Source organism: Pseudoliparis swirei, chromosome 21 (assembly GCF_029220125.1).
Source record: "Pseudoliparis swirei isolate HS2019 ecotype Mariana Trench chromosome 21, NWPU_hadal_v1, whole genome shotgun sequence".
Lineage (NCBI taxonomy): Eukaryota > Metazoa > Chordata > Actinopteri > Perciformes > Liparidae > Pseudoliparis > Pseudoliparis swirei.
In genome coordinates this window covers 8,213,739-8,229,310 of record NC_079408.1, presented here as the reverse complement: position 1 = coordinate 8,229,310, position 15,572 = coordinate 8,213,739, and the positions used below count along the sequence as shown (strand labels likewise).

Here is a 15,572-nt window from a genome sequence, read left to right as displayed (position 1 = left end):
TGAAATGGGCAAAAGAAAAGAGAGAAGCATTTAACAAAACTATAACAGCTGCAACCAGGTCTTTTCGGTCGAGCGTTGTGTTTTGGGGTTATGCTCTGCTAAAGAAAACAGGGTTCAATGTTAAAAGCGTGTCGCGTGTCTTGGGCGCTTTGGGGATGCATATTTCAAGAGATCATTCCTCTTCAGTCTCCACCAACTTGAAGGGTAATGAAAAATAAATTCAATAAGTATGGCTCTGTGAAGAGATATGACATGATCGGTGGGATACTTGGCCGGTTGCGTTCCACAGATCCGAGGCTACTTGGAGGAGATGCCAATGCATCTATACTTCTGTAGGTCGGCTTTGGTCCTCCTCGAGGCTCAAATGCATCGCTTTGTCTTTTTGGAGAGGCCGAGTTTCTCGGGCTCCGCCTTCAACCAGATGATCGGCAACGTAATTCACCTCATCGTTAATCCAAGTTTGGAGAAGTCAGTGTTTTGGGAATGCATCGGTATTATGACAACACTGATGCTGGCTGTGTACAAAGCACCTCTCCCAAATAACTGCAGGCTATAGGTGTGAGGTAATTTGTTGTCAGCTGCCTAGTTTGCCCCGCTACAAGGTGTCAGTCCAACTTATCATAAGTGCTCTGCATCCACCTGTTTCCAAAAGGCATTATCATAATGCTCCTAAAAGCCACTGCCGCAAGCACAGCAATTACTCATGAGAGTTTAATCAGCTGAGGCAGAAGAAGTTGCATAATTACCCGAACCGAAAGATATGAACTATATGAGCAATCATTCCACCATTACATTAGATGAGCTCCATTACTTCCGAGTTTGATCGTTGTTTGACACGGATGTCGTGTTAGACTTCGTGCTCGTCGGTCAAATCCAAATCTTCTACAACCCAAGTTTAGCTACTCAAATCAGGGCTGTGCAATATTATACTTTATGGTATATCAATTTGGTCATATTAGACAAGTTGTTATTTTGGATGTTGCATCAGACAACGCATTCAACGCTGTTTTTTTAATTCTTCCTTCTTTTAAAGGCTGCATTACATGATTAATGATTTCATCTTCTGATCTTACCAAATTGTTCTTTCTTCACCCACTGAGTCATTATACCCACGCTCCTGATGATTAATGATAAACAATCTCTGTAAACATTTTGTAAATGCACCAATGGTCAACCCCACAGTATCGACGCAATATCAGTATATGAGCTCTCCTCCAGATTGCCCATATCAAATTACTTGTTTTTTTTAACCTGCAACATTCCCAAACCCAAAGATGCTTCGTAGAGGAGAAATCTAAATATTCACATGAGCGAACCTGAAACCAGTGCATTTCTAGGACCTTAACTTACCATTACCATGCACCATTCATCGAACTTTTGTAATCATCATTTGCAGCGCCTACGGTCTTTTGAATGTATAGTGTGACTGAATTTGGAGACACATATTGTCATGAAAGTGTGTACCAGAGCTACCCTGGGTTGGATCTAAAATACATAAACTGTGAGCAATCATGACAACCAACATGCTCCAAAAGCGAAACGAGCTTGGTAATGGTGTTTTTCCGTCACCGGCACAGAAGCGGGGCCTCTGAGCCCCCAGTGGGGGGTCTTTCTCTGAGTGGGGATGGATAACATCTGACATTTGACTTTTGAGGAGAAGCCCCCGTGCTCAGACCTGCGTGGGTTGGAGAGAAGGCGCTGATGACAGCGGCGCAATGCCAGCCACTGATCCCAACTGGATAGCCGAGTCATTTATAGAACAGGACATTAGGTAATGCCACATACCCGATCCTTAACTTACACGTGAACACCTGCACACCATTCTGCCTCGCCTTCGTCGTCTGGCGTGTGCGCCATCGTTCTGTATTTGTTTGTTTGTTTCCTATCGGGTACAAACGATACAGAGGAAGTCATCCATCATTTGTCTGGATTTAACCTCTGGGTGTCGCCATTCTCAGTAATATGTCCTCATTAGCATTCGTGAATCTCGTCATTAGCTTTATTTGCATGGCAATGTGTTCGCTGTGGGAAAGCTAAGCGATATATAATCACTGCCTGTGCCAGTCTGCTCTGTCTGTAATTTGCAAAGAAAATATGTCAGTCGAAAAGGTCCGCAGTATACCGGTGGAGTCCGAAGTTCTTTGGCGTTACCGATCGAATGAAATTGTCAGGAACTACATCCTTTTTTTCTTTTTCTTTTTACGACGAGTTAATAATGACGTTCGTGTGCCGCTCTGTGGGACGGCGCACGCGGGATGACATCAAAACGTCTTTGTACCTTTTTGTCTCTCCAATTCTCGAGGGAGGTTGTTATTGGACTGGCTGCCCAAAAATGTAGCGTTTATTTTGCTGATTCCAGGACGCTTTATATTAATTCTGCTAGCCTGCGTTTCCCCTAATGGATTAAATTGATCTTCTCTGTGAGAGTTTCCTCCTGATCGTATTCATTCATGGTCGCTGCTCAGCATTTCTCAAAAGTGTGAATTGGTGGGAAAAAAGATGCACAGATCGAGCTGGTTTTGTTTCATGTGATTATGGCACACGCGTACATATAGGGAGGATCATTATTTTAGTCACCATTTATATTCCATTTATGAATCCAACTTTGGGAGCAAAAGTGTTTTAATTTTTTTTACCAGAAACGGGTTGTTATGGGCACTTTCTGACACAATCATTGTTGCAGCACTTAAAAAATACTAATACCACTCATGAATATTATTATACTACCGTAGCATGCAGCTAAATCCTTTGCAGTTAGTCCTCCACACACATGGGTGAAATAATCCTGCTGGCAGCCGCTTCTGTGTGTAAGAAGCCGAGTGGTTAATTGGAGCCTGTGATTGGACAGTTGACCTGTGAAAAGGCAGCGCTTTATTTGCTGCCAAACCATCTTCAATATTTCGACAAAAATCCAACTATTATTATTATTAATGATGCTAAATAGTTTGCAAATTGGTCGGCTTACAGCCGATGGCCTCGACTGATTTTCTGCGTTTTTCTTATCGTGAACGAAAGGCCGGGCAACATTTAGGATGGACGTGCGAGGCTGTTGCTCTTCTGAAAATGAAAACTCTTTTGAAAAAGAAAAAGTTAGTCAGAGTAAGTTGCTAACATAGTCTTCAGGGCCCCCTCCCTCCCCCTTCGTGCTTGCTGTCATGTCCTCTGCATGTGAAGAAGCCTGGGTCCTGGTGGCTCGCTTCCTCCTCCTCCTCCTCCTCAGCATCTTTTCCCAGGCAAACAGCTCAACCTGGAAATGTTTCATACAGCAATACAGTGTGTGACAAGAAGATAACCACACCTGTCATGTATCTGCTTGCCTCGATTGCTGTAAAGTACAAGATAATAATCATCATTATTGTTATTTATTAATTTGTTGATGACCGTGTTTTGCATCACGGTTGTATCGGGAAGACGTGAACCACCTCTGTTGTGACGGGATGCTCGGATACACAGTCGGTGTTATTCTGAACCTGAGTAAGTGCACCTTTACCGCTCATTAGATTACAGAGGAATTAGGCTCTGTTGTGGATTTAGGGCACAGCAAAGCGCAGGATTTGGACAGATTAAGGTCCATATAGGGGGATAAAGGCGGCTCCGCTCAGAGGTTGTAATCTGACTCAGTGCATTAAAGCGGCTGCTCTTGCTAATTCGTGTGAACAAATGGATGTTGGGTCTCAATAAAGCAATCGGGTGGACAAAGATTGTTTACCTACCGTGGCATTTTCAGATTGTTGCTAAACCTATGAGTACAGTTCGGGGGGATCTGCAACTCTTTGAACTCCCCCTGTAGATGCCTTTGAAGCGGTACCGGTTCTAATCAGCGGTTTTGTAGCTTATGTAGAGGGGCCGTGTTTTTCTGCAGCTTTCTACCATCGCAGCTCCTCATACTGTAACACCCTGTTCTGTCGGCGTTTTCAATATGCGTTCTTGTGCGTACTTTCCTCTACTTGTGGACTCGTGAAACGTCATCAGTCTCAGCCCGGGTACATGTTCCAATTCAAAGTCCGCTTCTCGCAAAGCACGGTCAAAATGCCCGGATGTGACTTGATCCTCCCACTTTCCGGAGGATGCATCAGAGGAGACTTGTGCGTACTTTGGCCAGCAGATATCCCAGAATGCATTTCACCAGCAACCGGAAACAATGGAGGAGAAAATAAACAACTGACAGATGACTTTTTATAAATACTACTGTTGTTGAGTCACGGAATGTCATTTTAGGATGTTTTGTTTATTTGACTGTAAAAAATTATTTACAGTGAATAATTAGAGTAAACTCGGGAGCAAGAACAGCTGATGTGGTGACGTCATCAAGTCAGCTGCTGTTCCAATCGCAGAAAGACCGTCCTCCCGTTGTCCCGTCCTCCGGAGTCTGGACTACCAAGACCAGACTCCCAAGTCCAGACTCCAAAAGAACACAAGTCTGTACTCGTGTACTTTGAATTGAGAAACGCCGTGTGTCTCCTATGTCTCCTCTGTGTCTTCTGTCTTAATTGTTTAATTCCCTGCACCTGCCCTCAGCCACTCTTGTCTCGTTACTGTCTGATGTCGTACACCTGTTTCCCCCCCCCCCCCTATATATTGTCAGTCTTTCCCTTGTCTGCTGTCAGATTGTCGTCTATAGTTCCGTGTCCTTTTCCCGTCGTGCTGTCCGTGTTCCTGGTTCTGCTTGTTGACCCTGCCTGCCCTGAACCTGGATTCTCTGCCCGCCCCTTTTGGACCTTGTTTTTTGTAAACTGTTTTGCCTCATTAAAGAGCGCTTCTTTTGTTATTACCTTCGCATTGAAAATGCGGAAGGTTATGTTTTGATCGCCGTGTATTTATTTATTTATTTGTATGCGTGTTATTCGCATAACAAGAAAAGTTATGAACCGAATCGCATGAAATTTGATTAGATTTTGGGATCAATCGGGTCAAAGGTCAAGGTCAAGGTCATGGAAAGGTCAAATCTTCTTTTTACCATAGCACGGTCAATTTTTATCCAATTGGCATGCAACTAAATGTCAAAATGTTCATAATTCAATGCCCAATCTTGTGAAATGCGAAGGTATGCGCTCTACCGAGTGCCCGTTCTAGTTCATATTGCGTCCAGCCTGTCTCTCTGCGCCTGAGCCTCACCCCGTCACAAGAACCTGACACATACGGGGCCTTACACGTGCTGCATTCTCCTCCTCGACCACCAGAGTGACATTTAGCAGACGAGCAAACAAATAAATATTCCACCTTGATTGCTCGTCACCACATTTGTGTCCGTGAGCCATGCATCATATTTTTTTTTGGGGTTTGAAAAAAACTAAGCACGTCCTCCGGATAAACAAACACTCGGCATTTCCCATTTCATGGCTGGCAAACACGAGCACGCGGCTCTTTTGTCGGCTGCACCGGCTCACAAAAGACATTTGGAAGAGGGACGGGAGTCGTGTGTCATTAGGTCCCTCCCCGGAGCTGGTCACAGCGCAGTCACAAATCAATCCATACGGCGTCTACAACACATGTTACTACACGTTGGGCGCCCAGTACAATGAGTGTTTGGAAGGATGGGCCAAATCGCAGCAACTGGGTTGCCGGGTGTTATTAAAGGCTGGTAAGAGTAGTAAATCGTCTTTCTCACCTCCCAAGTCCAAAAGCAATTCGATTTTTTTAGGGAGTGGAGTGTACACACTCCTGTATACATGCTTGCATGCGCACGAGCTACAAGACGGGTCACTTTTAGTTGATTTGGGATTCAGATATTGAAAAGCCATCTGTCACGGGACAGTTGCCAAATGCTGTTAAGCAAAAATTGAGAGCAAATGCCTGGTCAAGGGGCTGTGACTCATTAGCTTCTCAGAGACTCATTCAATTAACAACTCTGTGGATGTTTATTTTGGTTCGGGAGCAATTTTGTTTGTGTTCTTTTGTGTGCGCCTAATTTGATTTGGTTAATTACAGTCAGATTTGGTTCCTGTCGGCCAAAATCAGCAACAACAAGCGTGTGGTAAAACCGGCGAGGCGGTTATTTAGTCGTGCAAGGTGAATCGGAACCTGACGGCGGGATTACATTTAACGACGCTGTTTAATGGAACGATAAATAATTTCAGCTGACTTTTGCCCCTTAAAACAGGCGAGCTGAAACTTTCACACTATCCAATATCGAAAGGCTTGCTTTTTATCTCGTGAATAAATAAAAGTAGACAAACAACAAAGTTTTCTGAAATGAGTATTTGACAGTATTTTGTGGAGGGATCTCTAATTACAGGGATTTCTTGTTTGTCTGCAGTGCTTGTTTATGAAATGAGTCATCGGTAGTTCTTAATAATCCCGGTCATGCAGTGGTCTAGCCACCGAGACAGTCGAGGTATTGTTGCTCAAGCCACGTTGATTTTTAATATTTTTTTTCTGTTCCCATATTGATGCCGTTACATCTGCGGTAAATCAATGCATCGGTGTGATGAATGAACCCTTACACCCAGAGCTGCATCATTGGCAGAGAACTACAGCCTGTCTACACGTTGAAAAAATGCCTGAATATTTATTTAACTCCAACCCACAGGTATGCACACACACACACACACACACACCTCAAACCGCACGCCAAATGAGAAACCAATTTCGCACCTCCGGAATAAAACACAGTTATGTGTTTATTTATTTAATTTAAGGACGAACCTTTATTAGGACGAAAATTTAAGAACCCCCCTCCCCCGCTGCACTAGGAGGTTCCCCGCGGTGAACGCATACCTGCGTGCTAAATGGGAGTCTGTTCGTCTTGGATCGGGACGAGCCCTGACACGCTGCCGTGTGACAGACGCACAACATGGACGCACACTTCCTGTCTGGTGGCAGCCGCTGGTTTGTCGTTAAATACGGGTAACAATTAGTTAAGACAACTGCGGGCTGCCTGTAAATGGTAGATTAGTAAGCAGAGAGAAGTCACTGCAGCGGAGGGATGTTGTAACTCTTGTGTTGGTTCATCGAGGTGTGTATTGAGGTGTGTGTGTGTGTGTGTGTGACATGGGAAGGGTGTGCAGTATCTCATGGTAACCGTCGATGCGAGATTGCCTCTTTTCTGCTCGCACATACGCACACACATTGAAGCTGATATAAGTGCGACGTGTTCCTTTGAAGAACTGATGAATATGCAAGATGTCTTTCATTTCCAGTACGTGGGCATGTGCGTGAGGTGACAGCAGGCAATACACGTCAACACTTTGGCCGGCGTTATGGCTGGACAGGTAACGCTTGGCTATGAGGGACTTTGTTATGATGACCTGACTGTTGTTTAGAAATATGAATAAATAAATGTTGATCTCGGCGGGGGTTTGGTTTGGCGTAGCGCTGATGCTCGGACACACAGAGCGCCGTCTGACAACTGGCCCGGTGATTTCTGGCTCCATGGACAGTTTGACATTTTTAAGGGCATTTTCAGCTCTGGTGACTTTTGAATATGAACCTTTGGGGGAAGTTCTAGGGTCATGTTTACCAGTTTGCCGGCTGTTTGCTGCACCGTGGACGAATGCGGCGCGCCGTTAATTAATCCCTCTTCCTCACCACTTCATTTTCCTGTCTTTTCATCGTCATCATGTCGACTGCGGCTCGAGAAATGTATTCTTTGCCGGGCAGATTGTTCCGGGCGAGGAGATCATGTTGTGCGTACACGGGACCTTTTAATTATCAGACCAATCGATGCCTTCAATCACGTATTATGGATGCACTTTCTTAAAGCCTTGAGTAACAGTGGTTCCAATATTTGAGAGCAATAGAACCACTTTTACTTTGGAAGGATTCTATTCTTTTTTTAAATATGTATTTCCATTCAGCAAATGAACACAAATTAGCTTAATCGAGGAAACCCCTAATTACAGATGGTTAAATAAGCCATTCTATATTTTTCCTCTGTTCATTCACAGTTGATCTGTGGAAAGACTTTAACTGTTCCTTTCTTTCAGGTGTTGTTAGCCAACCGGCTAAAGCACCCAGTGTGTGGACGAGAGAGAAACTCCAGCTATACAAATACAGCTGGAGGTAAGTCGAGGCCCCAAGGTTTATTTACACTCATTCACACGCGTTAATTATAGACCACCTGGCTGACAATTAACCCCCTTATTCCGTGTGCCGGTGAATTTGGTTGCTGTCTGCTTGCCTTCGTCTACCAATCTTTCATTGGATGTGGGTTTGTGGAACTAGACCAACAAGCGTCTCATCTATATATTTATGGATATTTCCCCCCCCTCGAAATGTTTATTTTAAAGTAAATGTGCTTTTAATTTACAATCCAGCCTAATACCTGAAAGTCAAATTTTTTTTACAGTGGAGCAAACAGGGGTTTCAGGTTGGCCCAGTCCTGATGACGGCAGGCCACGCAGCCACCACTGCCCACGTGGAGAGGAGAGGAGAGGAGAGGAGAGGAGAGGAGAGGAGAGGAGAGGAGAGGAGAGGAGAGGAGAGGAGAGCTGCCCGGCCCACTCACTCAAAACACACTGAGTGCCGAGCCAGAGTCGTGACGGGTGAATTTACTGTGGCGGTGGCATACATTTGTTACCGTGCCCCTTGCTGCGTTTCTGTCTGTTGAATCAGGCCCCAGGGTCAATTAAAAAAGGACCACCAGGTGACATTTCATGACTGGCAGTTGGCCCCCCAGCAATTCCTCTTCTTCTGGGAATAGTCTGCCAGTAATTGCAGGGTAAATCTATCCTGGTTAAAGTTAGATTTAATTTATGTTGGTTTGTCGTCGATGGACTGTATCTCAGCAACAAAAGGCCGGTCACAGATGCCCCCCGCACAAAAAACTCTGAGTTGCCCCCCCCCCACATTTGGCGGGCCGAGGGTGAGCACGGTGATGGTGCAAACTGATCCCTCATCAGTCTGAGCTCACAGTGGGCCTCTGCTAGCCTGATTGCAGAGAGGTTAGTGTGTCCCAGGGGCTTCGATTGATTTTGTGCCTGTCCAAACCGCGCCGGGGAGCCATGCATTACAATGACCAATCATTTGATCCTTAATGCCGTCCCGCTCCCCATCGGACCATTAGGGGTGGAGGGAGGGCCTCGTGGACTCGCAGTGGGCCTGCCGCTTAAGAGCGGCGTGATATTTGCTTTATTGACCGCGACCAGAGAGTTCCTGCTCATGATGCGATGCACTAGTAGGCTGTCGCTGTCATTCGTGTCCAAACACGCACCCGTGTGTTTTCGTATGTGCCGATGACTCTGAAGAATGTCAAAATCAACGTGGTGGGATTCCACAGTTTACTTTTTCGCCTGTGAAAACTGTATCATGGAACCGTGGGAGACGTGTTGTTTCAACAAGCTAATCCTGACTCTAGAGTCCCAAGATGTGGGCCTATTGTCGGTAATTAATGTAATTGACACACACACACTTTATTTTTTTTGGCAGCTTGTTTGTTGCTTCACCATATCATGCAGGCCTTTAATAGTGGCCCAGCCCTCACAGAAACTGGCGAGGTTGAGGAGTGACACACAAGCTCAGTGGCGCACAGTCACTGCTGTGAGCACCAGGGTATGTCAGTGACACGGTCTCAAGAAGACTAAAGAGGACAACGTCTTTGACAGCTTTTTCTACCGGGGCCCTGGCAGTTACTTACTCAGCGCTGTCTTCTTCTTTTTTTTTTTTTCCCCTTCTGTCCTGTAAACGTGCGAGACATACTGTACAGCGCTGTATTATAATATTTTTTTTCACAGGCTCAACTCTTTCCTGTCTCCTGTCATGTCTCCCAGCTACCCTCCAAACGCGGATATATTTCTTGTCTTGTTCCTCCATTTAGTTCTCGCTGCGGTTACGCCGTCCCCGCAGCTTTCATCTGCGACTACACTCCTTCCTCTCCCGGCCGCCGTCTTGCCATTCATTCGGCGTTTCTCTTCGTTCCTTTTCTTTTTTGTGTGCTTCTTTTTCTTCTTCTTTTTGCACACTCACTTGCTCGCGCTGCTGCTCAACTGTGCCAGACCCATGTTGTCAGACCAAAACGCCCAGAATGCTTCAGGCCCGTCTCCCTGTATAGAACGTAATCCGATCCCCCAGGAGGAATGTGGCGAGCCTCGGGGACGGCCAAATCGAGGTACAAATCTGCCGGTCAGCCGGCAGATAGTGTATCTCCAAGTGATTTCTCGGCCAGCTCTGCGGCAGCAATTGGCGAGAGACGAGGCCATTTGTTCATTCCCCCTCAACCAGCACAAATTCATGTGTTTTTTAACTATTTGTTGTTGTTATCAATCTCAAACACTTCACTCGTATAACAATTCGCAGTCAGTAGTTGAACGCTGCATTCAACGGTCGTTGAGTGCTGTCTGCTGTGTAGACGGCGGTTATGAGGGCGGGGACTTCTTTTCAGTCCAACAGATGGTGTGTAGTTCAGAGCGATGCACTCGTATCAACCTGCAGCGCTGCACGGGATGTCTCTCCGATGCCCATTTGCTTCTGATGAAAGTGAACGTGGTGTGTTTTAGCATCCGCTAACTGCCAGAATGCATAGCAGCATATGCTTTTGTGTCTGTCGGGGTTTAGTGAAGAAAGTGGTTATAAACCGTGCACGCCAAGGATAGATGTTGATTCAGGTGGGAGTCAGTGGTAGTGACAATAAAGGTTCATCTGCAATTTTGTTCTGGTCCCCAGTAATATTGTATCCTGGAGTGTACTGAAGTGGCAAATCTCATGACATGGTTGAGCAAATACTGATATACCTCATGTGGTAAAACCATTTGATTCCACTGGCAAAATTTTAATTCTACGAAGTTGGATCACCTCCTTGTTTTGGAACATTTGTAAATGAGTTGCATTTGAAATCAGCCCCTCTGACATACTTTTACAGGATCCATTTAAGACAGTCTTACGCTTAACTTTGTAGAGACTGTGTAGATGTATCAATGAAAGGAAACAGAGTCATACAAGGAGAGGGGTGGGATGGGGAAAAGTTTGTGTCATGTTTTTGTTTTGTTTTGTCTTGTTTTTTTTCTCTCTCCTTGTTTTCATCTTATGTTAACAAAATCCTTGTGTGGTGTTTCTACAAGGTTATACATTTGTGTATTTTCTTTTTGTAAAATAATATTGTCAGCATAAAAAACTGTAAATGCTGGCTATTTCACTACAAATATCCTATAAAAAAAAATCTTTAAACAAAAAAAAGAAGAAGAAAAAAGACAGTCTTACACTGATGATTGTAATGAACTAATACCATACTCTCCCTAAAGGGAGGAAAAATGTGATTCTTAAACGTATCATAATTCCACTTAATTTGCTTGAACAGTGCAAGACAGCATTTATTGACAGTTGTGTGTTATGAATAGCTTTTCTTAATCAACACACCTGTACATATTCCAGCTTGCTCCAGGATTTATTTTGCACTTGACCACCTTTTTGATGCCGAGCTTCCAGTTTGTCTGGCGCCATCTTCTATTTCTATTCAACTGTTGCTCAGTGGGATCTTTGTCTCTTTTTGCCCTTTCAATTATCCGTCTGGTTGAACCTCCGTACAAAACACAATTAACTTTTTTCTTTTTAACGCTGCATTATACAAAATAGGATCGATGTGTAAAGAGGACTTTCTTCAACCTCAAAGCATGACAGACGATTCCGAAATATTGAGTGGTCCTCTCAGCCAACTGACTGAAACGAATCAAGCTTTAGCGGCAGGCAATCCCAAATGTAATGGTGACTCTAATGTCGTGTTAATGAATGAGGAGCACCAACTGAAGCTCAGCAAAGCCCTGCAGAGCAACACACCAAGTAGAAATGTCTTTAAAAGTTTACAAAGGTGAAAATTACAAATAAATAAAAAGCATCTATCTGGTCTGTAAATGTGAACGGATCAGAGCAGAGAAGAGTCCTGGAGTCGAGACTCCCTTCAGGCAGCCAAGCTGTCAAGTATCCCTCAAGTCCTGAAACTACTCGCTGACCAGATCCTCAAGGACACATGACCCTCGCAGCAGGCCCCGTTTGCCCAAAAGGATCGGGGGCATGACCTCGGCAGCCCACTACTGCTTGACCCGCACCACCTAGAGTTTGATAGAGGCCCCCGGCCCCCACATCTTGTCTTTGGTTGGACGCTGACTACAGAGATGGATTCTGAATGCGATGCTTTAACTGCCTTTTAATCTTGCGGCTCATAGTAAAGCCTGCACAGATGGTGCCTTCAACGTAATACGCCGCTCGTGCATTTTGAAAGTGCTTTCCCTGCAGTATAGAGGTCAGATGGGCAGCGGAGAAGGATGATTTACTTTACAGACACTTTAAGCCCGGTTGCATAATAGCGGCTTCTTCAGGGGCTCCGTCACAGCTGTGTGTGTGTGTGTGTCCCTTTTGCTGACTCAGAATTCATTTGGTCTTTTAGGGAAGTAATCGTTTTGTTTCTCTACCTGTATGTTGTTGTTTTTTTTCTTCTTTTTTCCTTCTTCTTGGCAGTCAGGTGGAGAACCACACTCGCACAGTCATGGCCTAGATTCAGAGATGGGTTTGAGAGGTGGGTGTGGGCTTTGAAGGGGGGAGGAGGTGGTTGGGGGGCAGAAAAGTGGCTCTTAGTGGCCTTGTTGTCTTGGCAAGAGGTGGGAGGAGGTGGCTGGTGCCATCTTTATGCCTCGCCACCTGTTCATCAGAAAAAAAAAGTCAGTCTGCCAGAAAATTAAAACTCGAGGATCTCATGAACACAATCGTTTGATGCCACAAAGATGCGCTTTAAAATATTCGATTTTTGTCAATTTCAAATGCAGTATTTTATTTATTAGATCTACGCTTGCCATTTCTGACCCTCCCTTGTCCCCTTGGACACCTCGTGGAGGAATGCCATTTCACATACGTGACGAGGCTATTCTCGTACGGTTTTCCCCAGTTCACAGATCACCCCGATGGGGGAGGGAGTTATTACATTTCAAGTGGAGCAGGTAACCTCCCCAGCTGAGAGGTGTATCGTAAGGTGAGTTCATTAATGACGAGGACCGTTATCTAAAGTTCACGCTGTGTCTTTCTTATTTGGGCCTCAAGGTTCATATGCTCAGTTTACCAAGTGTGGGTGCAAATATAGACTGGCCTCATCCCCTCTGTATGCGTCTAGTAATTGCATTCTGGAAATGCCAACATCTCGGCTGCCAACGAGCCCTCCTCAGGAGGTGCGATCGCGCCTGTTGAGGCATATTATCTCGGAGGCAAGCTGCGAATGAGTGGAGAAAACACTGAAGTCAGTTGGAGTTTCTACAACGTAGCCACATTTTTCCATTCATTTGCATGCCATATTGTTGTATTCGATAACGTAGGGTAGAATTCGATTGTGTCAGGATCCACGCTGGTAACGGGCGGTCTCGCATTTCCTATTTGAGAGTTGAGGTAGCACAACTTGGATCAGTGCTTGACCTCCCACAGGTGCCGGCCAGATATTGAAAATGTTCTCTCTCTCTCTGTCTGTGTGTGTGTGTGTGTGTGTGTGTGCTGTCCTTGATTTCATTTAATGTTCTTATACTCCACGAATGAGATGTGATATGCCGTGATGCTTGCGGCAAATGTGTTCTGCCCGCTGAAATTTCCTTTCAGTGTTCTCTCCAGAGGGTTTACATGTTTGGATTGAAAGATTTAAAAGGGGCTTGAAAAGAAGGAGCTTTAAAGCTCTTGGCAGTTGACTGCAGCAGGCAGTGAAAATGATTTTAAAAAATGTCCCAAACAACATTTAAAAGATAATTCTGCGCTGACAATTTTATGATCAACCAAAATTTTAAAGCCCATTTGAATGCAAAAGTTCCCCCCAAACTGTTTGGTTTAAATGCGGTAGCATACTGCAATATATTTGTACATCTCTGTCATGGTATCATTATGATACTGAGATTCAGATGTTTAATGTAGCGATGAAGCTTTTGAAGCAAAATATTCTTTAACCACTGGCTGAGAGGATCTGTGTCGTGTCCGGCCACTCGTCACCACACACTCCTGGATCCAAGGAGGTCTCTTTGTAAAGGGGGGTGACGCATGTTCTCGATGGCCCTGTATCGTCAGTCCCGATACAAGCGCCAGTCGACAGCATGATGGAGAGCGGCGAAGGACTCTCACTAAGGTGGTTCTGTGCACGTGTGGGGCCAGGTTTTTTAGTCCAGACTGGAATCCAAACCCGCCCAATACGGCGATCCCTCCTTGGCTGCCTGACCTTTCTGTTTACCATCTGACGAAAAGCTTGACATTGTAGCCTCGAAGCCATGCAGCAACCTCATTTGAGACCAAGACCAGACACATGATAGCACAGGATCGACTTTCGTTTGATCGGCGAATGGCAATTCGGAGTTGTGATCACTTGGCAGAGATCTCACTTTGTCAATTCAACGGAACAAAAACTAAAAGCCGACAGCCATGCGATCCGGTGAGCACGAGTTCTGCACATTGCTTTGCGTCGGTGTTGGCTCGAACGGTCGCAAACTAAGGACAAACCAGACGAAATGGGTGAAATCCACGGTCTTTCTCTCAATGTCTGCCGTGAGATCATATTCATGCTAATACGGTGTGGCTGCAAAACGTATGATGCGGCTTATAGCCGCATGTCTGCTTGTCGTTTCAGGGTACCCGAAATGACAAATGAAGCCATTCACATGATGCAGTCATGCCGTGTTTGTCGCGATGGCAGCCTTTTAAGGGCATAACGTAACACTGGGGAATATGCAGATAAGTGCGGCTGGGGAAACCGTCTGGCTGTTACATCATGCCACAAGTTCCATTTGTGGGAATAGCTTGCACACGGCCGAGCATGCACCCAAAGCACCCCGTCTTCCAGGTCCTTTCAGCCTCCTCCATTGTTCCGTCTCTGCTATGCTCCAAAGCTGATTACAGCGCCTTCTCTAATGAAAGCTAATCCTGTGTCACAGCATTGTGGAGGAAGTGGTGGTGGGGGGGGGGGGGGGAGCAGGCCTCAGCATTGCAAAGCTAGCAGGGGATGTCTTCTTCAGGGCCTGTCAGAGTGGCTTTCAGAGGAAAAGCCAGAGAGCGTCTGCAAATCTGCCGTGGTTAACATTGAGATTGTGCTGCTTTTTTTTATTTTGTAGGGTATGTTGGCCCTCAATAATTCACACACACACACACACAGCACTGACCTGAGTCATAGATTTTTAGTCGTTGGAATTGACACGTGTGAGTGTGCTGTTCTGTGACTTTTCACTGAGGCAATGTGATAAAATGCTCCAATATTTCCAGTTGAATCTTGCATCACTGAATACAAACAAAAGCCACCCATGTTGCCGAGTGCCTTGGTCGGTTGAACGGTAGAACAAACTGATTCCATCCAAGGAGTGGAAACGCTGTTGTGCCTTTTTTAATAGTCCCCTGCCCCCCTAATTCTTTTTAGAGAATAGATGACAGGTCTGTACTAGTTTTGATGTTTAAAATAGTTTTCTGGAAAGTGGACTGACTTGATTCTCTTGTCATCATGGCACACATAATAATTTGCTGCAAATTATAAATTGGGTGTACATAATAAATCGGTCGAGACATCCCATCGGTGGACTGTGAGTAAGAGGGTGGATCGGGTGCTCCCTCCCCCAGCACACGTTTCATCTTGACCCCCGATGCACTTTTATTTCACCGACCGGTCTTTTCCCCCTCCCTGACTCATGCACCACCCCCAC

At 45.3% G+C, this 15,572-nt stretch overlaps 1 protein-coding gene across 6 annotated transcripts in view; it reads left to right on the top strand.

The window, feature by feature from the left end:
* LOC130211606 (protein phosphatase 3 catalytic subunit alpha) overlaps positions 1 to 15,572 on the top strand; it is a 66,695-nt gene that overhangs the window by 1,685 nt on the left and 49,438 nt on the right. The window lies entirely within an intron of this gene.